At 48.8% G+C, this 25,237-nt stretch overlaps 4 non-coding genes across 4 annotated transcripts; 3 read left to right on the top strand and 1 right to left on the bottom strand.

Moving 5' to 3' along the window:
* The first annotated feature begins 15,495 nt into the window (after nucleotides 1-15,495).
* Nucleotides 15,496-15,567, top strand: TRNAQ-CUG (transfer RNA glutamine (anticodon CUG)). Its single transcript has one exon. It is a non-coding gene; the product is annotated as a tRNA-Gln (tRNA).
* Nucleotides 15,568-18,432: 2,865 nt separating this feature from the next.
* TRNAQ-CUG (transfer RNA glutamine (anticodon CUG)) lies at nucleotides 18,433-18,504 on the top strand. Its single transcript has one exon. It is a non-coding gene; the product is annotated as a tRNA-Gln (tRNA).
* A 2,712-nt stretch (nucleotides 18,505-21,216) lies between these two features.
* On the bottom strand, nucleotides 21,217-21,288 carry TRNAQ-UUG (transfer RNA glutamine (anticodon UUG)). Its single transcript has one exon. It is a non-coding gene; the product is annotated as a tRNA-Gln (tRNA).
* A 495-nt stretch (nucleotides 21,289-21,783) lies between these two features.
* On the top strand, nucleotides 21,784-21,855 carry TRNAQ-UUG (transfer RNA glutamine (anticodon UUG)). The gene has a single exon. It is a non-coding gene; the product is annotated as a tRNA-Gln (tRNA).
* Nucleotides 21,856-25,237: the final 3,382 nt, after the last annotated feature.

Here is a 25,237-nt window from a genome sequence, read left to right as displayed (position 1 = left end):
GCCTGCGAGATCCGAACCGAATCTCGAACGTGCCACCGCTGAACCATGTCCCCCCCCCCCCAAGTTTGATTTTAGTCTGAGTCAACCTAGGGGATCGTGGCCTCTCACCCGGCGTCTCTCGCGCAAGATCGCTTTGCTCCTCTTAGCAGCAGCCGTCCTCGGGGAGGCCGGTGAGCACCAGCGGCAGTAGTGCGACGAGGAGGTGGAGGAGGTGGTGGAGGAGGTGGTGGAGACGGTGGTGGAGGTGGAGGAGGTGGTGGAGGAGGTGGTGGAGGTGGTGGAGGTGGTGGAGGTAGAGGAGGTGGTGGAGGAGGTGGTGGAGGTGGTGGAGGTGGTGGAGGAACCCGCCAGAGTCCTGCAGAGCCCAGCTGGAATCTGAGACCCCTTGAGAACCATGCAGGACGACCACGCTGGCAGCATCGGCTGCTGCTGCTGCTGCTGCTGCTGTTGCTGCTGCTGCTGCTGTTGCTGCTGCTGTTGCTGCTGCTGCTGGTGGTGTTGTGTGCTGCTGTGTTGCTGCTGCTGCTGCTGGTGCTGCTGCAGCTGCTGCTGCTGCTGTTGCTGCTGCTGCTGCAGCTGCTGCTCCTGCTGCTGCTCCTGCTGATGCTGCTGTTGCTGCTGCTGTTGGTGGAGCTGCTGGTGGTGGAGCTGCTGTTGCTGCTGGTGGTGCTGCTGCTGCTGCTGGTGGAGCTGGGTGGTGTTGGTGGAGTTGCTGTTGGTGGAGTTGCTGCTGGTGGTGGAGCTGGTGGTGGAGCTGCTGGTGGTGCTGGTGGTGGTGGAGCTGCTGGTGGTGGAGCTGCTGGTGGTGGAGCTGCTGTTGTGTTGCTGCTGGTGCTGGTGGTGGTGGAGCTGCGCTTGTGGTGGTGCTGCTGGTGGAGCTGCTGGTGGTGGAGCTGCTGGTGGTGGAGCTGTGGTGGTGGAGCTGCTGGGGTGGTGGTGCTGCTGGTGGTGGTGGTGCTGCTGGTGGTGGGCTGCTGGTGGTGGAGCTGCTGGTGGTGGAGCTGCTGCTGTGGTGGTGGAGCTGGGCTGCTGGAGCTGCTGCTGCTGGTGGTGGAGCTGCTGGTGGTGGAGTTGCTGGTGGTGGATGCTGTGGTGGATGCTGTGGGAGGACGATGGGGTGCGTCGTGGCGGGAGCCGTGTGCGTCTCGCTGCGCTGCACGTCAGAGAAGCTCCGGCGCCGCCGTGCGGAACAATCGCACCGCGCCGCCCGGCTGGCCCGGCCCTCGGCGCTGCGGAAGGACACGCGCACGGCAAGAGCGACCGCCCCCCCCCTTGATGGAGGGTATATCTTTTGGCCTACTTTCCACGACTCGGGAAGAGGCGATAATTGTTTTTTTACCCTTCTATCTGGCAACAAAACTGACACCTTTTTACAAGGAGTTATGTTTGCATAGACACAATACCTGCAGTCATAATACAAACAAAGAAACATAACTCTGATAATGTGCACTGGTCCTTGAAGTGATTGGTCCCACCCGAGACAGCTTTCCTTAGAGCCTAGTCTCACATGGGTTGGACCAGATGACGCAAAAGGCGTCAGTTTTGTTGCCAGATAGAAGGGTTAAAAAACCAATTATCATATTTTTACTGGCAAATGAGGTTCCCATAGAGTCGGGAAGAGGTGTCGGTTACCCCCCCGGCTGCCTTAGCCCAGCGCACGCGACCCGGCCCCGTCGCGTCTTCGGCGCGTCGTGGACGCGTTCGCAGGGTCACGTCACGCGAGTTTGTTTTCACGGGTCAAGTCGAGGTCGAAGCGATTCGCTGCTCGGGTGAGCGGCGGTGCTCGTGTCCGGTTTTACAGCCCTGAGCCCGATGGTGGGAATTCCACGTTCCTCTGGCGGGGGGCGACCCCTTTTCAACTCCACCCCACAAACGGGCAACTGGACACACGGACAGGTTTGTTCGTATCTCTGAAACTTCGTAAGTCGAATGCTCGTGAGTCGAAGAGTCCCTGTAGTTTTTTGCGGAATGCGAAAAAGGCTGAGTGCTCCTACCACGCTTCCGTGCGTCGTGTGAAACCACCGAGTCTTTATGACGCAAACCACAAAAAAACACCTCGTTGTGGAAATAAGTAGCAAAAGAGCCGAGCTGGCAATCAGCCTCCCCATATCTGTGCCTCCAAATAAAACTATAACGGTTGTTCTTTAACACGTCCCATCAGCACCACGGCCTTCTGGCGAGTGCGCCATTCCATGGGCGTTGGTTGTCACCACCTCTAGGCCAGCTTCCACTGCCGTGGCGTCATCAGCAGAGCCCCCTTGCGTTGAGCCACCTGTGTGTGGACCGCTACTTCTGGATGGAGGACCGCTCGCCAGAGGTCCGCAAACGGGTTTTGATTCCGTACTCCGTACCCGTACCCGGCCGCACCAGGGTCGCAAATGGGTACCGTACCCGTACCCGACCGGGTACTGGTACCCGTTCCCTACCCGTACCCTACCCGAAATGAGTGACAAAACGCTTACTCACCAGTGACTCACGGCCTACCCGTACCCTACCCGAAATGAGTGATAGCCAGGTATCACGCCGTAAGCCCCACTGTCAACAAGCACTATTCCTTTTTCACAATCTTCAACTTTTTATTAGTTGAATTAGCCATTTTGTGTAGTTTTGTTTAATGATTCATTAAATGGTGCGCTATCGACCGTACCAACTCACACACGTTCGGTGGGGTGGAAGGGGCCATTTTTCTGTCATTTCGACACTGCGCAGGGTAACACACAAAATCACAGCTCACTTCAAGCATCTATCCATCTTTTTTCTCTCATTTCTCTTACTTTTTTTCATAATACAGCGTACACATTAACCAATGTTTTACGACAGTATACATATTTACACAATATAACACGCTTTTTCCCCTGCCTACAGCTATAACATTTAATGTCCTTAGACAACAAAGTCCAGCCAATATGTCTTTTTGCCCACAAACTTTCCTGTCGTGAGCAGGACTCTACGTCACAAACTATTATTACTTTAACATTTATTTTTAAATCCTTTATATTAAGTTCACTTGCTTGCGCGCTTACGACCGTGCAAATCTTTCGGTCGTTTTTTAACCCACTTCTCGTGATCCAATCGAGCTGACATTTTGCACACAGACTCGTTGTGCGTGACAATTAATTTTCGTGAAATTTTTGTTCAAAATTTTTACACTTTTTAGGATTTTTAAAATATTTAATTACCAATTGCTTAATGGTGGCAGGCAATCATCTGACCCATAAGTGGCAGCCATCTCAAGCCAGAGGACGAGAGGACTCTAGCCGCCACGCATATAAAGGATTTATAGTGAAAAACTTAGTTTTTACGGGTTAATTTTTTGACTTTCAAGATGTTCCATTACTATAGGTTACATGTGTAGTGGGTCCAAGACAAGGCGAGACGGTTCGCTAGACGCTGGAGGCAACACGTTTATTCAACTAGGGAACCATAACACAGAAAAATAACGGCCCCTCACACCCGATAACCTGAGGCAGTCCTCCAGACTAACGTGCCCTTACTCTGGTTATAGCACTAACCCTACACTGGTTATGTCTGAACCCGACCCTAGCCAGTGGCGAATGGCGGTTGTTGTTGGGCTCTTCACTTCAGGGTCTTCAGGGTAGCTCTTGAGTCTTCAGATCTTCAGATCTTCAGGTGGATGAAGACTGCCGAACCCGTTCAGGGTTACGGCTTTTATACCCATTCCAGGGTCTCTCCGCCCCTAGCCAAGCCTGACTTCTGTAACTCTCTAGAGGGCCCTGGAACATCCCCCAGTCCCCCTCTTGGGGTCTGGGGGCCCTATTGGCCCAACGGCCCTGTTCGTCCCACCTGGTCTGTATACCACACCCTGTTGACGCATGTCCGCTATTACAGGTAAGCTCCATGATCATACGCATACAGCCCAACAATGACGCTACATCATCCCCCCCCCCCCGCCCCCTTGTAGCATCCAGCCGTCTGCTACATTCACAGGAAGCCCTAGACACATGCACGAATATGCTCAAGATGTCATGTCATATGTTCGAGCGTATGGATGTCCCGACGTATTTATTACCTTTACATGTGTAATGCGAGCGTCAATGGGGTTGTTGCTGGGCTCTGGTCCAATCACGCGGCCCGGGGCATTGGGGGGCGGAGCCTGGTCTGCGGGGCGTGTGGGAGGGGCCACCGTTCACCTCGGCTCCAATCGGAGGAGGCGAGGTGAATGGGGACGGAGCCAGCAGGGTAATATGGGAAGGCCGGATCTGACGATCCGGGAGGGGAGGAGTCAGGGTCACGTGGGGGGAATGGATATAAGTGGGAGCCCGGAAGAGATCGGGCAGTCGGGGAAGTTAAGAGTCTGAGCCACGTTGGGTGGTGAGAGGGATCCGCGCCATCGGCCACGTGGCCGAAGGACCTCAGCACGCCGTTGGCCAGCGGTGTGCGGAGTACGGGAGTGGAGGAGCTAACGGAGGAGCGTGCGCGGCACGCGAGAGGGAGTGTGCGTGGGGCGCGCGCGAGACGACGCTGGTCCGAGGAGACCAGCAGTGCCTGACGGAGTCTTTAATTACACATGTAATCCAGCTTGGCCTGAGATTTAAAAAAAATGACTTTCATTCGGTCAGACACCCAGCCATCGACATGACTTAATAACCAGTGTTCAGACAAAAGACAATGCAATTAATCGAGATCACGACTAAGAGTCGTGTTTTTGGAGAAACAAGATGCTGGATAAATTTTTATTTAAAGCTTTCGTGACTGCAGGGATTCATATTATTGGTTCTTTCAGTAAAGTCACGTAGAAGGGAAATAATCAAATAATATAAATATTAAACAATAAAAATTCTCACGACCTTTCGACTGCAACACAAGCAATCATCATCAGGTGTGAAATCCACAGCAAGAAAGTTTGAAAAAAATGGCGTTTTTTCTGCCACTTTTGGCGTTTTTTCCACCACTTTTTTCAAACTTTCTTGATGTGGATTTCACACCTGATGATGATTGCTTGTGTTGCAGTCGAAACGTCGTGATAATTTGTATTGTTTTATATTTATATCATTTTATTTCCCTTCTACGTGACTTTACCGAAATAACCAACAATAAGATGCTGGATGTACTAAATTGAGTGGCAGAAACGAGGACTCCCACATGCTCGTATTCTAACCTGGCTGAAAGAAAAAATGCATCCAATCCAAATCGATGTTTTATCTGCCGAGTTTTCAAATCCAGAGGAAGACCCAAATCTGCTTGCAGCAGTGACCGCAAACATGATTCATGGGCCATGTGGAAACCTTAATGTCAATGCAGCATGTACGAAGGTCAGAAAGTGCAGCAAGAAATATCCGAGGCAATTGATCAAAGACACAGAAACTGGAGACGATGGATATCCTCGCTGTAGAAGGCGAGCTCCGGCAGATGGTGGATACGAAGCAAGACTGAAGATTAGAGGCAACACGGATATCGAAGTGAGCAGGTGGGTTGTTCCATAGTCTCCCCTTCTTTGTAAAATGTTTCAGGCGCACATTAATGTGAAATACTGTAACTCGGTGAAATCCATCAAATACATTTGCAAGTATGTCAACAAGGGAAGCGACATGGCTATTTTTGGACTCGCTAGTGAAAACAGCCGTGACGAGGTTTCTCAGTACCAGTTGGGAAGGTGCATCAGTAGTAATGAAGCAGTTTGGCGGATTTTCAGTTTTCCTAATCACGACCGCCACCCCACCGTTGTTCGCCTCACTGTTCATTTAGAGAACGGCCAGAGAGCCGACTTCACAACTGACGACGCCCGGTTAGTTGCCGCTGAACCACCAAACACAAATCCTTTGACAGCCTTCTTTCAATTGTGTCTACAAGACCCATCTGCGAGCACATTGCTGTATCCTGAGATTCCCCGATATTACACTTGGAATTCGTCAAGCAAAGTCTTCTGCAAAAATGGAGTACCAGTTCCAGGACAGGATGCGTTTGCAAGCGAAGCCTTGGGACACGTCTACACAGTTCACCCAAACAACGGTGAATGTTTCTTGTCTCAGAATGCCACTTCACACAGTTCGAGGAGCAACTTCTTTTGCAGCTCTAAAAACTGTAAACGGTAAAGTATGTCAAGGCGCTCTTCCCCCTCCAACCCGGCAGCTTAAATAGACGCTCCAAGCCTGGTGGTGTTTCATTCAGACGCTGTCTTCCCGACAGACCTGTTCTTCACCTGAGGACGGCTGCTTGCGTTGTGGCCGAAACGTCGTGACAATTATTGAATTCCGTTTTATTTGTATTATTTTATCATTTCCCTTCTACGTGATGACTTTACCGAAAGAACCAAGAAGATGAATCCCTGCAGTCACGAAAGCTTTAAATCGAAAAGTATGTCAGACTTATAGAGAAGCTTGCCAAAAGCTTAGTTTAATAGATGGTCACAACTGGGATACTACATTATCAGAAACAGCGTTAACATCTTTTCCAGAGCAAATAAGAAGCCTTTTCGCCATCTTACTGACGACCTGCAACCCATCCAACCCGAGCAGCCTGTGGGAGAACTGTCGAGGAACCGTGGGTGATGATATAGTCGCCAAAGCCTGCAGAGACAATACAAAGCTTCATTTGAAATTTTGCCCGGAGGTTTTTAACGAGGTGCCGATATTGTTGGAAGATAAATGTCTAGCCATCAATAACAAGACACTGCTTCTGTTAGGCGTACAACCTCCAGAGCGGAATGAGCGTGATCTACTTAATACAGACCTTACGAGAGAGAAAAACTACAACGTTGAAGAGCTACGAAGATACGTAGAATCAAGAAAACCGCTGTTAATCGACGACCAAGGAAAAACATGACATCATGGACCACATCAGAAGGGGACAAGGTGGAATAATTGTTCTCGATGCTCCAGGAGGAAGAGGAAAAACACTTCTGACAAACTGACTCCTTGCTGAAATCCGAATGCAGAACGATTTGGCACTTGCAATCGCATCACCTGGCATTGCATCTGTAATGAGAGAGCACCGTCTAGGGACGACGAGGGCTAATTGATTCTAGATTTGAAGCTTTCGTGACTGCAAGGATTCATGTTCTTAGGTTTTTTCTGTATATAAAAAATTTTAAATTAATAAAAGTAAACTAAAAATAAAATAAAAATTACCTATAAACTTATAGGTGATTTTTATTTTATTTTTCCTCCGCCCTCCTGTCAAAGTAAAATAAAAAAATAAAATAAAAATCACCTATAAGTTTATAGGTGATTTTTATTTTATTTTAATTAGAATTTTTTACCTACGTGACTTTACCGAAAAAACCTAAGAACACGAGGGCTAATTGCACAGTCACTGCGGGGTCACTAATATCCAATGAGAAGGAAGGGCTCCATCTGGGCCAAAGGTAACGGGCGGAGCTCGTGGCTGCTGTGTGCGGGAACCATCCGGAAGGTTCCACGAGGAGGCGTGGCTCGAGGCGGAGCTTAGCGATGTGAGGAGAGGCGGCGAGAGGACGCCACGACATCTACAGTCTGAGCACCGTGACGTGTCGCCAGTAACTACAACCAGCTTCATCAGGCCAAATTTGTGGAGAAGTCTTGGATTGTGTGAGGAGCTCACAAATCCTTGAAAGATCTGGACAAAGTCCCATCGGTGAGCGAGTGAGCCACTCCCAACGCCCTCACCACTGGAGTCTCCTCACCCTCCTCACCAGCCTACACCTCACCACCCAGCCCCTCCTCACCACCCTACACCTCATCTCTTCCTCCTCACCCTCGCCCTGCGTTTCCTCTCCAGCTGGCGTATCTCAGCCATGATGGCGTCTATCTGCTTCAGAATCCGGCTCTCCTCCTCCGCCCTCTTGTCACCCTCCTCCTCACCCTCCTCCTCCTCCTCCGCCTCTTCGCCCGACTTGCAGTCGCCGCCATCGGCTGCACTGCGTGATCTCCGTAGTCTCCTCCTCCTCCTCGTCCTCCTATTCCTCTTCCTCTTCCTCATCTCCCTCTCCTCCTCCTCCTCCTCTTCGTTGTCCGCCTCCTCCTCCTCGTCTCCCGCTCTGTCGACGCTCGGCTGGAGGCGGCTGGCACGGAACTTCAGCACCAGCCTGCGCACGCCCCCCGTAGCCCCCACCTCCTCGTCGTCGTCGTCGTCCCTCCGCTCCTTCGCCTCGTCACCCTCCACCACCACCACCTCCTCCTCCTCCTCGTCGTCGTCCCTCCGCTCCTTCGCCTCGTCACCCTCCACCACCACCACCTCCTCCTCCTCCTCGTCATCGTCCCTCCGCTCCTTCGCCTCGTCACCCTCCACCACCACCTCCTCCGGCGACACGGCAGTAGCCGTTGTTGACGTTGACCACGAAGACGACGACGACGACGACGTGTCCTCCGACAACGACAAACAGCCGGACAGCGGCGATGACGACGATCTCTGCCGCTGATATTGTTGCTGCAGTCGTCGTCGCCGTCGACGTGTCGTCAGGGCACCACGACGAGCCCGGCGCTTCTCGCTGGGCGCTGGCGGCTCGTCCAGCAGCGAGGACAAGTGCAATGCCGCCTCACGCAGGGCCCGGCGCTGCTTGTCTGTGAGCGGCGGCGCCGCCGGCATCGGAGGAGACGGAGGAGACGGAGGAGAGCGGCAGGTAGAGGAGCCCGGAGCGGGATCGGGATTCCGTTCCGCCGGGCAATCCGCCACCGCCACCGCCTCCTGCCGCTTCCTTAGCGGCGAGCGCTCGGCCAAAACCTCCTCCTCCTCTTCCATCACCTCGTCCACCTCGTCCACCTCTTCCTGTCCTCCTCTCGCTCCGCCTCCTCCACCCCTTCCGCTCCCCCTCCTGCCCCGGCCCCGCCACCAAAAGCTGATCTGTCTCTCCCATTCCGCACGCGGTCGAACAGCGGCCTCCCTGCGTCTCTCTGCCTCCTCCACCTCCTCCACCTCCTCCTCCACCTCATCCACCGCCTCCTCCACCGCCTTCTCCACCACCTCCTCCATCACCTCCTCCACCGCCTTCTCCACCACCTTCTCCACCGCCTCCTCCACCACCTCCTCCACCACCTCCTCCACCGCCTTGTCCACCACCTCCTCCTCCACCGCCTTGTTCACCACCTCCTCCACCGCCTCCTCCACCGCCTTGTCTACCACCTCCTCCACCGCCTCCTCCACTGCCTCCTCCTCCACCTCCTCCACCTCCTCCTCTTCCACCCCCTCCTCCACCCCCTCCTCCACCACCTCCTCGCCCGCTGGCCCCGACTCTCCGCCACCGTCTCCGCGCTCTGGGGCGATTCCCAGCGGCGTCGTCGACGTCGGCGTTGACCGGGGGGACACCAGCGGAGTCTCCCGGCGGCGCCCCCCCTCGGGAGCCGCCGGGAACGTCACGGGGCGACGACGACGACGACTGCGGGGGGGGCGGGGGGGGTGGGGGGGGCGGGGAGGGGGCCCCGGCGTGGGCCCGGGCCCAGCGGCGTCACCGCCAGTGGCGCCGTCGACGGGGCGGGCGACCTTGAAGGGCGCCGCGTGAGACTCGTCGTCCGTGTAGCGCTTGGGCGCTACGCGGACGAGACGGGAGGAGCGAGTCCTCTCGGAGGGGGCGGTGGCGGCCGTGGCCGGGGTCAGGGCTGGGGGAGGCCATCCGGGGAGCCGCTGGAGGGGGGGGGGGGAAGACGTGGGGTCAGATTCCAGCATTCAGCACACAAACATCCTATCTCCCGTGGTAGTAGTGGTGGTGGTGGTATTGGTGGTAGTGGTGATGGTAGTGGGAGTGTTGTTTTTTTCAGCCCTTGAATCTGGTGCAACCGCAACAAACAAAAGACAAAAACATGAACAAGAAAACATCTTAAAGTGAATATGTGACTGAGTGCAAACAGAAAATCCAGGAAAAAACAGCACAATATTTCAGAAAAAGCACTGTACACCAACGCTGTGTGCAAAAATCCCAGTGGGATGCAAGTCAAACAACAACAACCACCACTAGACAACTTAGATTAAGGCCATCAGTTTAACTCCGTACTACAACAAACATGGCCAAACAAATACACTTTTCGAAATCACCAAAATAAAGCCATAAAAGCAATGTAACAGTGATCTGTGACCGAATTTTCACAATAAACGACGTAAACATGTGCCTCCAAACCCTGCAGCCATAGGTGGCTGCGTGAGTCACTCACAACAGCAGGATCATCATCACGAGTATCAAATTGTTGGTAGTGATGGTAGTGGTGGTAGTAGTGGTGGTGGTAATGGTGGAAGTGGTGGTGGTAGAAGTGGTGGTGTAATGGTGGTGGTAGTGGAGGGAGTAGTGGTGGTAATGGTGGTGGTGTCCGGCAAAACAACCCCCTACTATCACCCAGCTTAATAACCAGGCTACAGTCTACATTATAGACTGTCAGTACACTCACCCAGCTTAATAACCAGGCTGCAGTCTACATTATAGACTGCCAGTACACTCAGCTTAATAATGTAGACTGTAGCCTGGTTATTAAGCTGGGTGAGTGTACTGACAGTCTATAATGTAGACTGTAGCCTGGTTATTAAGCTGGGTGAGTGTACTGGCAGTCTATAATGTAGACTGTAGCCTGGTTATTAAGCTGGGTGAGTGTACTGACAGTCTATAATGTAGACTGTAGCCTGGTCATTAAGCTGGGTGAGTGTACTGGCAGTCTATAATGTAGACTGGTCATTAAGCTGATGTACTGGCAGTCTATAATGTATACTCTATACTACAGTCTACATTATAGACTGTCAGTACACTCACCCAGCTTAAGAACCAGGCTACAGTCGACATTCGAGATTTTAAAGCTTTTTTTAATACTTTTATTCACTTTATTTTTCTTTCCACGTAACTTTACCGAAAGAACCAACGAATATTTTATTCCTGCAATCACGAGAGTTTTAAGTCAAAATGACACAATCGGTATTTTTATCCCAGCCACTAACTTATCTTCACCATCATCATCCAGATAATGATCTTCATCAGAAATTCCCCATCATTGTCTTCCACTTCTTGCTGTTTCATTGCTTTCATGGCTTTATTTTGGTGATTTCGAAAAGTTTTTTTGGTTTGGCCATGTTTGTTTGTTGATGTACAGTTAGACTGATGGCCTTAATCTAAGTTGTCTTGTGGTTGTTGTTGTTGTTTGACTTGCATCCCACTGGGGTTTTTGCACACAGCGTTGGTGTACGTTGATTTTTTCTGCAATATTTTGCTGTTTTTTCTTGGATTTTCTGTTTGCACTCAGTCACATATTCACTTTAAGATGTTTTCTTGTTCATGTTTTTGTTTCTTGTTTGTTGCGGTTGCACCCGATTCAAGAGCCGAATGGCTCACAGGGCTCTATACCTAATACATGAACTTGAAATGAACTTGAACTTGCCCGCAATTCCTCTCTTGTTGCGGGTCTCGGATCGATAATTTGCAGCGTGCTCTGTAGATTTGACCCCTACGCGAGGTCACAGAAGCAAACGCATAGAAGGTGCAATTCTACAAAGCACAGATGCAATTTTATTCCAGCCACGATGTCCATTTTAAGCATTAAAGTACTCGCTGAAAAAGAAAACAGTCATCTCAACGAATACTGGCACATCTCATGCCCCTCATGAGGTAAACTATTCACAAATTCAAGCGTTTGTATTTTGTCAATGGAATGACCATAGACTCAGCACTGCACCATAGACTCAACACTGCCCCCATAGACTCAACACTGCCCATAGACTCAACACTGCCCCCATAGACTCAACACTGCACATAGACTCAACACTGCCCCCATAGACTCAACACTGCACCATAGACTCAACACTGCACATAGACTCAACACTGCACCATAGACTCAACACTGCCCATAGACTCAACACTGCCCCCATAGACTCAACATTGCACATAGACTCAACACTGCCCCCATAGACTCAACACTGCACCATAGACTCAACACTGCACATAGACTCAACACTGCACATAGACTCAACACTGCCCCCATAGACTCAACACTGCACCATAGACTCAACACTGCCCCATAGACTCAACACTGCACATAGACTCAACACTGCACCATATACTCAGCACTGCCCATAGACTCAACACTGCCCATAGACTCAACACTGCACCATATACTCAGCACTGCCCATAGACTCAACACTACCCATAGACTCAACACTGCCCATAGACTCAACACTGCACCATAGACTCAACACTGCACCATAGACTCAGCACTGCACCATAGACTCAACACTGCACCATAGACTCAACACTGCACATAGACTCAACACTGCACCATAGACTCAACACTGCCCATAGACTCAACACTGCACCATAGACTCAGCATTACACCATAGACTCAACACTGCAGCTGTAAACCATCTGCAAATCACGGGCTGGACATTGGAGGACATTGTTTACCTCGTGTTTTCCCTCACGAGAGGCGATCTCGTGCCTCTGGGGGGTCGTCATCATCGTTAATTTCGACACCGAAATTGAAACAAAAACATCAAAAATCGCCCTCACCACTCTCAAGATGGCGGCTGGCACCACGTGGGTAGGCGGGAAACAAATCTGATTGGCTCAGAGGTGGAGCGGGGAGGGGCGTCACGTGGGTAGGGGGAACCTAATCTGATTGGCTCCGAGGCGGAGCGGGGAGGGGCGTCACGTGGGTAGGGGGAACCTAATCTGATTGGCTCCGAGGCGGAGCGGGGAGGGGCGTCACGTGGGTAGGGGGAACCTAATCTGATTGGCTCCGAGGCGGAGCGGGGAGGGGCGTCACGTGGGTAGGGGGAACCTAATCTGATTGGCTCCGAGGCGGAGCGGGGAGGGGCGTCACGTGGGTAGGGGGAACCTAATCTGATTGGCTCAAAGGCGGAGCGGGGAGGGGCGAGAAGGAGGAGCCAAATAAAATTAGCGGGAAAACAAATCCCGCATCACGTGGGTAAGAAGGACCTAACCTGATTGGCTGTAAGGCGTTGGCTTTGACCAATCAGAGAGCTCCAATCACTGCAGAAGGTCTGTGTATGTATCTGTGTGTCTGTGTGTGTGTCTGTGTGTGTATCTGTGTGTGTGTGTCTGTGTGTATGTCTGTGTGTGTGTCTGTGTGTGTATCTGTGTGTGTGTGTCTGTGTGTATGTCTGTGTGTGTATCTGTGTGTGTGTCTGTGTGTGTATCTGTGTGTATGTCTGTGTGTGTATCTGTGTGTGTCTGTGTGTGTATCTGTGTGTGTGTATCTGTGTGTATGTCTGTGTGTGTATCTGTGTGTGTGTATCTGTGTGTATGTCTGTGTGTGTATCTGTGTGTGTGTCTGTGTGTGTATCTGTGTGTGTCTGTGTGTGTATCTGTGTGTGTGTGTATCTGTGTGTGTGTCTGTGTATGTCTGTGTGTGTATCTGTGTGTGTGTCTGTGTGTTTATCTGTGTGTGTATCTGTGTATGTCTGTGTGTGTATCTGTGTATGTGTCTGTGTATGTCTGTGTGTGTGTGTATCTGCGTGTGTATCTGTGTGTGTGTCTGTGTGTGTATCTGTGTGTGTATCTGTGTGTGTGTCTGTGTGTGTCTGTGTGTGTATCTGTGTGTATGTCTGTGTGTCTCTGTGTGTCTCTCTGTGTGTGTGTATCTGTGTATGTGTATCTGTGTACGTATGTCTGTGTGTGTGTGTCTCTGTGTGTGTGTGTCTCTGTGTGTGTGTGTGTGTCTGAGTGAGTTTCTGAACAACACCACCACCAACTTCACCACAACCACCACGTCGGCAACATGTCACCGTGCGCATTCCGCACTGTTATACTTAGAGGGGGCGACCAGGACGCTCATTAAACCGGGGGGGGGGGGGGCTCATTGCTGGAAAATGGAGAAGTCTGTCCTCCTATGGCGCGTGTGTTCACACCGCGAATCGGATACAACGCGGCGATTCGTGTATTAGGGAACACACTTTTTTGACGACGCGAATCGAACACAACGCGGCTTTTGGCGAACAGAACGACGTCGGGATTCGCGGTTCTACGGCTGCCGCCTCGGTGTAGTGGGATGCTGCTGGATGCTTCTAGATTCTACACCGTTAAAATCTTAACTCACGATTTTATTGATGAAGAAACTGTGAAATTAAGAGTTGCAAAACTCAGTCGAAGTTAGCCGGGGGTTGAACTCAGATCGCATGATTTAGTCTTGAGTGCAAACCATTACATCACAGGACCATCACAGCGCATCGCCATGCAATGTGATCTCTGTTCGGCAGTGTCTCGAGCTACATTATGTTAATAAAATACATTACTGCCGGTTTCATTGCAATTTCAGCTACCAGGGTACAGGAATCAAAGCCCTGAGTGCTAACCACGACACCACTGACACCACAAACTTTTGGCAGAAGTTGCTCAGCCTAAGTGTAGCAAACGTTTACATCCTGATTCTTTGACGAGTGCTTGAGGACGAACCAATGCTAGTAATTAATCCGCCAAAGGTTCTAATCAGAAAAAAGTTATTGCGGTTATTAATGAAACTTTACAGAGCAATGTCGAACTCCAGCTGTGAAACATTACTATTCTCAGGCACCACCAAAGTTTGAACTAAGACCCCCCCCCCTAGCAAATGAATGTTGTGGCCAATCGTGTTGTTGTTGTTGTTTGGCAAGTGAGAGGACACCAGAGAGCCTGGAGAAAACCCAAGATCGGAGGGAGTAAGACTCAAAAGCTCAACACATTTAGATGTAACCCATTGCTCTACTGCCATCTCCTGGTCAGGAATATATTAGCACGTCAAAAGGGGGCTTACTGCGTTGAACTAATTCGAGAAGACGCCTTTTGGCGTCATCTGGTCCAACCCACATGTGAGACTCGACTCTAAGGAAAGCTGTCTCGGGTGTGGACCAATCAACTTCAAGGACAGTGCACATACATTATCAGAGTTGTGTTTTTTGTTTGCATTATGACTGCAGGTATTGTGGTCTATGCAAACATGACTCCTCGTAAAAAAAGGTGTCAGTTTTGTTGCCAGATAAAAGGGTAAAAAACCAATTATCAAGACGAAAAGAGTGACACTTTATCACGATCCAGCAAGACTTAACTAGATTTAAATTAAAAATCCAACCTTTTTTTGAACTTAGCGTAAAATATAAAACCAAGAGGTCACGCTGAAACTTGAACTCAAGATTCAAGGGTTGCAAAGAGACAATCATCTCACGTTGGACTAATTGAATATTTTTCTGAATAGCACCCGAGGGATGGAGCCAATGGTGAGTGCGTTGATTTCTTGATGAGTGTGCACTCATGTAGCGTGCGGTTTCTGTTGGTAGCCCCTGTGATTGTGCCAGGTGTAAACATTTTTAGTAGCGTTTTAAATGGAGAGTTCCATAAAAATAACTCAAAATAAAACTCAATAAAATAACAAAAATTTTGAGTTAACGTTTTCAAATGAATTCATGGAAAAGTAATGCCCCTTCACGTGTTTGATATTAAAATGAATTATCTTTGTGAAACTGGCCAGGAGATGGCAGTACAGAAAGGATATGCGGTGTCAGGAGCAAGTGCAGATGGCTCGGTTCTCAGAAAACACTTTTCTAAATGTGGGCTCAGCAGCTGCTGCCAAGAGGTTGTGCAATGAGGCAGCTCTACGTGGGGGTTCCATGGTGTAATGGTTAGCACTCAGGACTCTGAATCCTGCGATCCGAGTTCAAATCTCGGTGGGACCTACAAATAATTATTTTTTTCTCTTTATACGTGACTTGACCGAAAGAACCAAAGAGTAATTCCTGCAGTCACGAAAGCTCCAAGTTAAGTTTTTGTTATACTCTTAGGTTTTTCGGTAAAGTCACGTAGGTTAAAAAAATAATTAATGTAAATAATAATACTGGTGAGTCACCGTTTGTCACTCATTTCCCAACGTCTTGTCTCTTCTCACAATTCAAGTTCCTAGAATCAACCCACCCACGCCTGCAACATGGCTTCATCCCAGAGGTCGCAATCAGGTACCCGATACCCGTACCCTACCCGTACGCGGCCGGGTACGGGTACGGCCGGGTACGGGTAAGGAATCAAAACCCGTTTGCGACCTCTGCCGAGTGACCTCCTCACTGAACAGGAGAGAGCATCAGGGAGGCGGGCCCGCTGAGATCGTGGCCAAACACCACTCTCTAGCACAGTGTTGGGGTGCAGGTCGGTGAGTGCAGATTCAAGCGAGCTCATGTCCTTCCCACTGTTGACTGGGAAATCAAGCTGCCTTAGAGAAACAAAAAACACGATCATCTTCGATAATTGGTTCTTTACCCTTCTATCTGGCAACAAAACTGACACCTTTTTTCAAATGAATTCAGTTTTGTGTCAGTTTTGTTGCCAGATAGAAGGGTAAAGAACCAATTATCATATTTTTACTGGCAAATGAGGTCCCCATAGTGTAGATGCTTGCCACGATCATCTTCACCGTTAAAATCTTAACTCACTATTTTATTGATGAAGAAACTGTGAAATTAAGAGTTGCAAAACTCAGTCGAAGTTAGCCGGGGGTTGAACTCAGATCGCATGATTTAGTCTTGAGCAGGGGCGGTTTCTTCATTAGGGCGATTGGGCGACGCACCACCAATGTCATTCAACCACAGAGTCACGCTAGCCGTCACTGTCAGCCTCTGGATATAGTCCAATCAGCGTCATGTCACGTTCTGTGGAGTACTGCCTCTTTTTGGGCGATTTCACTCTGGCTGAGAATCGCCCCGAGTGGCCCCATAGACTTACATTCAAAGATGTTTTTTTTTCGAACGGGGGCGCTCCAATGCATTCTCTATGGCTTCCGGGAGGGCAAGCCCTAACGTGCTTACGTCATCATACGTGCTTACGTCATCATACGTAAGCACGTTTCATCCAACAATATAATTTATCGCTACCTAGTGGAATCTTTAATAAAATAAACTTGAGTGGTTTGTTTTAATAGTGAGTATAGAAACAAACAAGATGTATTGTAAGAGTCACTTTATTTTTCATTAATATTAAAGAAGTGAAGTTGCCTTTACATGCTTAAGCTGTTAATTTATTTATTGCATCGGTGGACCTTATCCTTATCAATCATCCAGACATTTGCCACCCCTGAGAGATTTTGCAGGAGCCGCCACTGGTCTTGAGAGCAAACCATGACATCATAGGACCATCACACCGCATCGCCATGCAATGTGATCTCTGTTCGGCAGTGTCTCGAGCTACATTATGTTAATAAAATTAATTACTGCCGGTTTCATTGCAATTTGAGCTACCAGGGTACAGGAATCAAAGCCCTGAGTGCTAACCACGACACCACTGACACCACAAACTTTTGGCAGAAGTTGCTCAGCCTAAGTGTAGCAAACGTTTACATCCTGATTCTTTGACGAGTGCTTGAGGACGAACCAATGCTAGTAATTAATCCGACAAAGGTTCTAATCAGAAAAAGTAATTGCGGTTATTGATGCAACTTTACAGAGCAATGTCGAACTCCAGCTGTGAAACATTACTATTCTCAGGCACCACCAAAGTTTGAACTAAGACCCCCCCCCCCCCCTAGCAAATGAATGTTGTGGCCAATCGTGTTGTTGTTGTTGTTTGGCAAGTGAGAGGACACCAGAGAGCCTGGAGAAAACCCAAGATCGGAGGGAGTAAGACTCAAAAGCTCAACACATTTAGATGTAACCCATTGCTCTACTGCCATCTCCTGGTCAGGAATATATTAGCACGTCAAAAGGGGGCTTACTGCGTTGAACTAATTCGAGAAGACGCCTTTTGGCGTCATCTGGTCCAACCCACATGTGAGACTCGACTCTAAGGAAAGCTGTCTCGGGTGTGGACCAATCAACTTCAAGGACAGTGCACATACATTATCAGAGTTGTGTTTTTTGTTTGCATTATGACTGCAGGTATTGTGGTCTATGCAAACATGACTCCTCGTAAAAAAAGGTGTCAGTTTTGTTGCCAGATAAAAGGGTAAAAAACCAATTATCAAGACGAAAAGAGTGACACTTTATCACGATCCAGCAAGACTTAACTAGATTTAAATTAAAAATCCAACCTTTTTTTGAACTTAGCGTAAAATATAAAACCAAGAGGTCACGCTGAAACTTGAACTCAAGATTCAAGGGTTGCAAAGAGACAATCATCTCACGTTGGACTAATTGAATATTTTTCTGAATAGCACCCGAGGGATGGAGCCAATGGTGAGTGCGTTGATTTCTTGATGAGTGTGCACTCATGTAGCGTGCGGTTTCTGTTGGTAGCCCCTGTGATTGTGCCAGGTGTAAACATTTTTAGTAGCGTTTAAAATGGAGAGTTCCATAAAAATAACTCAAAATAAAACTCAGTAAAATAATACAAATTTTGAGTTAACGTTTTCAAATGAATTCATGGAAAAGTAATGCCCCTTCACGTGTTTGATATTAAAATGAATTATGTTTGTGAAACTGGCCAGGAGATGGCAGTACAGAAAGGATATGCGGTGTCAGGAGCAAGTGCAGATGGCTCGGTTCTCAGAAAACACTTTTCTAAATGTGGGCTCAGCAGCTGCTGCCAAGAGGTTGTGCAATGAGGCAGCTCTACGTGGGGGTTCCGTGGTGTAATGGTTAGCACGCAGGACTCTGAATCCTGCGATCCGAGTTCAAATCTCGGTGGGACCTACAAATAATTATTTTTTCTCTTTATACGTGACTTGACCGAAAGAACCAAAGAGTAATTCCTGCAGTCACGAAAGCTCCAAGTTAAGTTTGTGTTATACTCTTAGGTTTTTCGGTAAAGTCACGTAGGTAAAAAAAATAATTAATGTAAATAATAATAGAAATAAAATAAATGTGATTTATTTTTTATTTTATTTTATTATTATTTTTTTTTCTACCTACGTGACTTTACCGAAAAACCTATAAGCATGAATCCTTGCAGTCACGAAAGCTTCAAATCTAGAATTATTTTTTTTTACCGACAAAGAAACTTATTTTAAGTTTTAGTAAAAAAGAAAATCAAAAATTCAATTGCATAAGCTGACTGGATCAAAATCAAATGTTCAGCTTTTTGTCCTCTCGAATGTAGTTATGAGGCCAAGTCACCTCCTGGGTACGCATCTGCATGTGAAATTATGCGTTTGCATGTATAATGGTGAAGTTGCGTGTGAAGTTATGTAGTTGCATGTGTCATGGTGTATTTGCACGTATCCAGTAATGATCCATTGAATGCACAAGCGAAGGTGCTATGGAGATGTTAGTACAGAAATTAATTGAATCTAAATTTAGCTGAACTTTGGGTATTTCCCTCCTCGTATTGCATGGGTTTTCTCTGTACACTGGTTTCTTACCATTTTTCAAACATCCCAAAGCAGTACCCTTCTGAAAGAGGATCTTTGATAAAAGGGAAATATTATTTTAATGAAAAGGCCACGGTTAGAAATGTAAGAAGTTAGTTGGTTTAGACAGTAATATTATTATTGTGACTGTATTCAATGTAAATGCTCGTGCTTGTCTGGGAGGCCCAAATATCAAAAGGATTCTCATTGACTCCTCCATGTGGCTTGTTCCAGTCACCCAAACGTTCCTCTCATCGTGATAAACTAAAGAATCTGAGCTGTACCATTCCCCGGTCAAACACACATTATGACATATTTCCAATAGCCATTATAATAAATACTCTTTCCATCACAAGTTAAAATAAAAAAAACTGAAAACTCGTGATTTTCATAATGATGGAACGAAACATTGGAATCCATACTGCAGTCACGAAAGCTTCAACTCAAGATTAAAACATTGTACGTTTTGCAAACGTATGCCAACGTTTTGGAAGAACCCGCTGAGACTGGAACTCAAATTGCAGGATTCAGAGCCATGAGGGCGAACCATAACACAACGGAAGCGCCTCGTAAACACGACGACACGAGTGGGACAGGAAAGAGAGTTGCGACACACGACACGAGGGATGTGGGCAGGTGTCATCCTGGAACATAACAATGGAGCTAATTTCTCTCACTTTTTACTGAGCAAGCAGGATGTCTTAGAAACTGAATCATGTTGAGTCAAAATCAAAACGCAAATCTCCTGATTTTCATGAAAAACCTATCAATTTAAGATTTTATTAAATTTAAGATTTGATCAAATTGCAGTATTCAGATTCCTGAGTGCTAACCATTACACCAGGAACCACCTTATGAACTAGTTTCATGACACGAGTGAAAACTGAGAAAAAGTGAAGGCAAATCGAGCCAAATGACAGAGGGGACATGGGCAGGTGTAACTGTGGCATCGAGTAATTCAGCACGATGTTGACATTCAGATCAGTGATTGCAGATTTAGTAATTGTCATGCGGAATGATTTTGGGGGGACAGGACTCAATGTTGACTCACTGTTCAGGCTGCCTTAGAAGCTGAAACATTCTTGATTTGAAGCTTTCGTGACTGCAGGAATCTTTACTCTTTGGTTCTTTCGGAAAAGTCACGTAGTTAGAAATAAAGAAACATTATCACGACGTTTCGATAGCAACACAAGCGATTGTGTTCAGGTGAAAGTCGCGATTGCCGCGATGTCTGCTGCCAGCAGCACGAGGCTTGTGTTGCTATCGACACGCCGTGATTGATTTTGTTTTATTTCTACCCACGTGACTTTACCGAAGACACGTTCCTTCGGAGTGGGCAGGTAGGAACTTGGCTCAACCCATCCGGGAGGGGCGCACCTCTGGTTGGCTGCTGGCTCGTGATCACGTGACGCACTTCAACCAATCCGAAAGCGTACGTGTTTGGGAGGGGCCATGCACGACAGACAGACAGACAAATAATCCCTGGTGGGCAGCAGTGCGGAACTGTTGTTCCTACCTGCTGTGTACAAGATCACGTGACTTGAGGTAGCCAGGCAGACAGCCCCCTTCACTATCGGCCCCTCCCCTAGGCCCCTCCCCTGACCCCCCCTCCCCTCCCCTCCCTTAGGCCCCTCCCCTGACCCCCCCTCCCTTAGGCCCCTCCCCTGACCCCCCCTCCCTTAGGCCCCTCCCCTGACCCCCCCTCCCTTAGGCCCCTCCCCTGACCCCCCCTCCCTTAGGCCCCTCCCCTGACACCCCTCCCTTAGGCCCCTCCCCTGACCCCCCCCCTCCCTTAGGCCCCTCCCCTGACCCCCCCTCCCTTAGGCCCCTCCCCTGACCCCCCCCCCTCAGGCCCCTCCCCTGACTGACCCTCCTCCCTTAGGCACCTCCCCTCTCCGTACCGGCAGGAGGTCTCCACCAATCAAAGAGCTGTTATATTATATATTTATTTATGCACGACAGACAGACAAAAAATCCCTGGTGAGCAGTGTGGAACATATTGTTCCTACCTATATAACGAAAAATCAGTTTAAACAATTACTAAGAACTCGTGACTTGGTTCCACCGAGATTTGAACTCAGATCGCAGGATTCAAAGTCCTGAGTGCTAACCATTACACCATGGAACCTTCACACAGAAACCTTGTTACACAGTCAACACGAGAGTGGGTTCAATCAATTGTATTAAATCATTAAAACAATAATGCTGCTTCCAACTTTTTTTTAAGAATGAGTGGTTGCTGTTAAGAGATTATGAAGTTAGTAGGGCAAGTGTGCCGGTTATGGTTATTAGCACTCAGGACTCTAAATCCTGTGAACTATGTTCACGTCTCGTTTATAACCCCACCACGTTTAAAAAAAAATTCAGTAGTTTTGTCATTCAAATTACGAGATGTGAGTTTTAATTTGACTTCAGGATCTAAGGCAGCCTGACTGCTGAGCCAAAAGTGAGTGCTGTGCTCCCAAAATCACTCCACGTGACAACCACTAAATCTGCAATCACTGATCTGATTTCCAACTTCGTGCTCAATTCCGAGATGCCACGGTGACACCTGCCTATGTCCCCTCTGTCATCTTCACTTTTTCTCAATTCTCACGTGTGTAATGAGCCTGCTTCATCAGTTGGTTCCATGGTGTAATGGTTAGCACTCAGGACTTTGAATCCTGCGATCCGAGTTCAAATCTCGGTGGAGCCTGTGTTGTGCATTTTTTAAAGATTTGCTTCTAAATAAATTATTGGGGAGAGAAAACGGGGTTTAACACGCACATTATTCACACATTTGGTAATGTTTTATGATTGTGTAAACGTATGAACAGGAGGCAGTACATCCATAAATTAAATCGAAGTGTGCGAGCTCAGGTTTGAGTGCCCTAGAACACGTGCACCAGAGATGGAGTGATTAAATAATCGTTGCTCCACAATCAATTGTTTCTTCACCCGATGTGAATTTGCGGCAATGTGCGGGTATCTTCATCGGGCGGTTGATAGATCGTGGCCGCAGGTTTTTCTTTTTAGCACCAATGAAGTGTTCTCAATAAAAATTTGAATCGATTAATCACTGACCAACATGCAGAGCTTAAGCCCTCTAAGGAGTTAGTGCAGTAAAGACTTTTATTTGTCTGAAGGCCATTTACGTGGAACTTTTCAGGGCGTTAAAGGCGAACTAGAAAACGGCGCCTGCTAAGGAATTGTGAACTGAGCTGTGGTGGGAGCTGTAGCATTGAAATCAGCTCTTGTAAGAGCAAGATGGGTTTCAAGAAAACTTACTAGACCCAAAGAAATTTAACTTGTCAAATAAGAACGAATACATTGATTGAACTCGACATGCGGAGACGTATTTATTGCGACACAAAAAGACACTTGGTTCCACCGAGATTTGAACGCAGAACACAGGGTTCAGAGTCCTGAGTGCTAACCATTACACCATGGAACCAACTGATGAACTGGGCTCATTACACAAGTGAGAATTGAGAAATAGTTAAGACAAATATAGCACAGAGGGGCGATGGGTTAGGTGAAATCGTGGCATCTAGGAATTGAGCACGATGTGGGAATTCAGATCAGTGATTGTGTAACGGGTTCCGGAGACACTTGTAGAGGTAACTTCTTTATTACAATACAACACTCCAACAGTCCAACTCTCCAACAGTCCTGATACTCTGTTACAGCCTAGGTACACAGCCTAGCTACACAGCCTAGATACTCTACTCTGGCTACGCTCCGGAACTCGCCCTCACAAGGTCGTAGAGTCGGAAGTTCCAGAGTCCCAGCGCTGGCTCTCACAGCATCCCAGGGTCTTCAGATGGCTGGTCGTGGGTCTTGGGTCTTGAGTTACAACTGGGCCCCGATCGTCCAGGGAGCTCTCCTTTTATGCCTGGTCCAACGAGGGGTGGGGCCGTGTGCGCCACCAGACATCCCACAGAGCACACACAGCCCCCCCCCCCCCCCGTTGGCGGCGACCAGAGGCTTAAGCGTCTGGACCCCCTGGGAACCCAATGCCTGGCGCCCAGAGGCTTAAGCGTCTGGACCTGCCCGGGAACCCAGAGCCCCCAGCAGTCCCTCCCTTCTTATGTCACTACATTACCCCCCTCTACGTAGCCTCCAGCCGTCCCGGCTGTCAATAATTAGAAAGTTTAAATTAACGAAAGGGAGAGAGAGAAAAAAAATACGCGAGCCTCAACAGGAAAAGAAAGAGAACAAGAAAGCAACCATAAATACCATAACCAACCTGTACAACTCTACACTATATACAAGCATCAATCAACAAAAAGGTGAAGCAATGACACGTGAACAAACGACCCGCGGCACACCTAGCCCTCCTCGGGATCCGCATAAAAAACGGGGAATTAACAACAACAAATATACAGATTCCGACGCGTTGGATGCACAACCACCGCATGGATGGCAGGGTTCCACACCACCCTGCCAACCTCCCATCCGTCAGGTGGAGAAAAGGCGAAGACCAACATGTCGAGCATCCCTCTACACACACTTATCCGGACGTCTGTCTACGTCCCGGGTCGAGAAGTCGTACTTCAGGGCCGACCCATGTACTGGGCAAAGAAGTCGCACTTCAGGGCTGCTCCAGTATCTACATTTTTAAACATATATATAAAATTTACATGACACAACTAAAATAAATCTGCCTGCTCCTGTCCATAAATGGTGGCCGCACGCACGAACCGCATCTCCAAAAGGCATCCCGTGCTTGCGTCCCAGCAGCCCTCAATGAGGACCACAACCGATATTACATGTCAACCGTTAGCACCCCCGCCTTTCCAACGTGGCGTCTCCATCCTAAAACCGCGCACGTCGGCCATATCGGGGGGCTTAAACCCAGTCTCTCTCCAAGACTCGCATCGCAGCATATAGCTGTACCGACCGATCTGAGACCCAATCTCTCTCCAAGACTCGCATCGCAGCATATAGCTGTACCGACCAATCTGAGACCCAACCTCTCTCCAAGACTCGCATCGCAGCATATAGCTGTAATGACCGAGCTGAGACCCAATCTCTCTCCAAGACTCGCATCGCAGCATATAGCTGTACCGACTGATCTGAGACCCAATCTCTCTCCAAGACTCGCATCGCAGCATATAGCTGTACCGACCGAGCTGAAACCCAATCTCTCTCCAAGACTCGCATCGCAGCATATAGCTGTACCGACCGATCTGAGACGACCCATTGTTCACTTCCTGCACAACATGCACCCTAACAACTGAGGGATACAGTCCCAACGTAACGGGACAACTACACCTGAACACCACGAATCTCCAGCCCACTGTTTCAACGCGCCTCGGAGTGTTTCAACCTCCGGGCCGTCAGGGTGAGCCTACTGCTCCAGATGCACCACGGAGGGTCTCAACCTCCGGGCCGTCAGGTCAAGCCGTCAGCTACTCCATGACGGGACCACACTCTCCGAGCCATGTGAGCGCACAGCCCACTAGGCTAGACATGCCACGGAGTGTTTCAATCTCCGGGCTGTCAGGTCAAGCCTTCAGCCATAGCATGACGGGACCACACTCTCCGAGCCATGTGAGCACACAGCCCACTAGGCTAGACATGCCACGGAGTGTCTCTATCTCCGGGCTGTCAGGTCAAGCCGTCAGCCATAGCATGACGGGACCACAACTCTCGTGTTAGATACGCAACACCCGCTGGGCCATCCTGGTCAGGATCTGCACCCCAAGATATTTGAGAGCCAGCATGACAATTCCCATCCTTGGCAGCATGTCACCATCTCAAGATAAATGCCCCATACAGTCTATACATCGTTAACAATGACAGCACAAGCTATACATTAACAATCACGAACAAAGCTCAATACAAACCATACATTGTTAACAATCACAAGCAAAGTTTCGCACACATTGACAACACTCACGAGCGAAGCTCCACACAGTTTACCCAACAACAATCACGACTCCCCGACGACAACGAAGAGAATGTCAACAAAAAAAAGCATTAAGCCGGAGCGCGTAAATGTACGAAATGTCAGGGGCCTGGTCTCCCGACCTCCAACCTTCGGCCAGAGCAGCAAAGGCGGTGACCAGCGTGTCGGTCGATGTGCCAGCCCT

The sequence above is a fragment of the Lethenteron reissneri genome, unplaced genomic scaffold, assembly GCF_015708825.2.
Source record: "Lethenteron reissneri isolate LAM-NWPU_2019-01 unplaced genomic scaffold, ASM1570882v1 scaffold_1531, whole genome shotgun sequence".
In the NCBI taxonomy this organism is placed as follows: Eukaryota; Metazoa; Chordata; class Hyperoartia; order Petromyzontiformes; family Petromyzontidae; genus Lethenteron; species Lethenteron reissneri.
The sequence above is the reverse complement of the archived record's forward strand: the minus strand, read 5'-3'. Positions and strand labels throughout refer to the sequence as shown.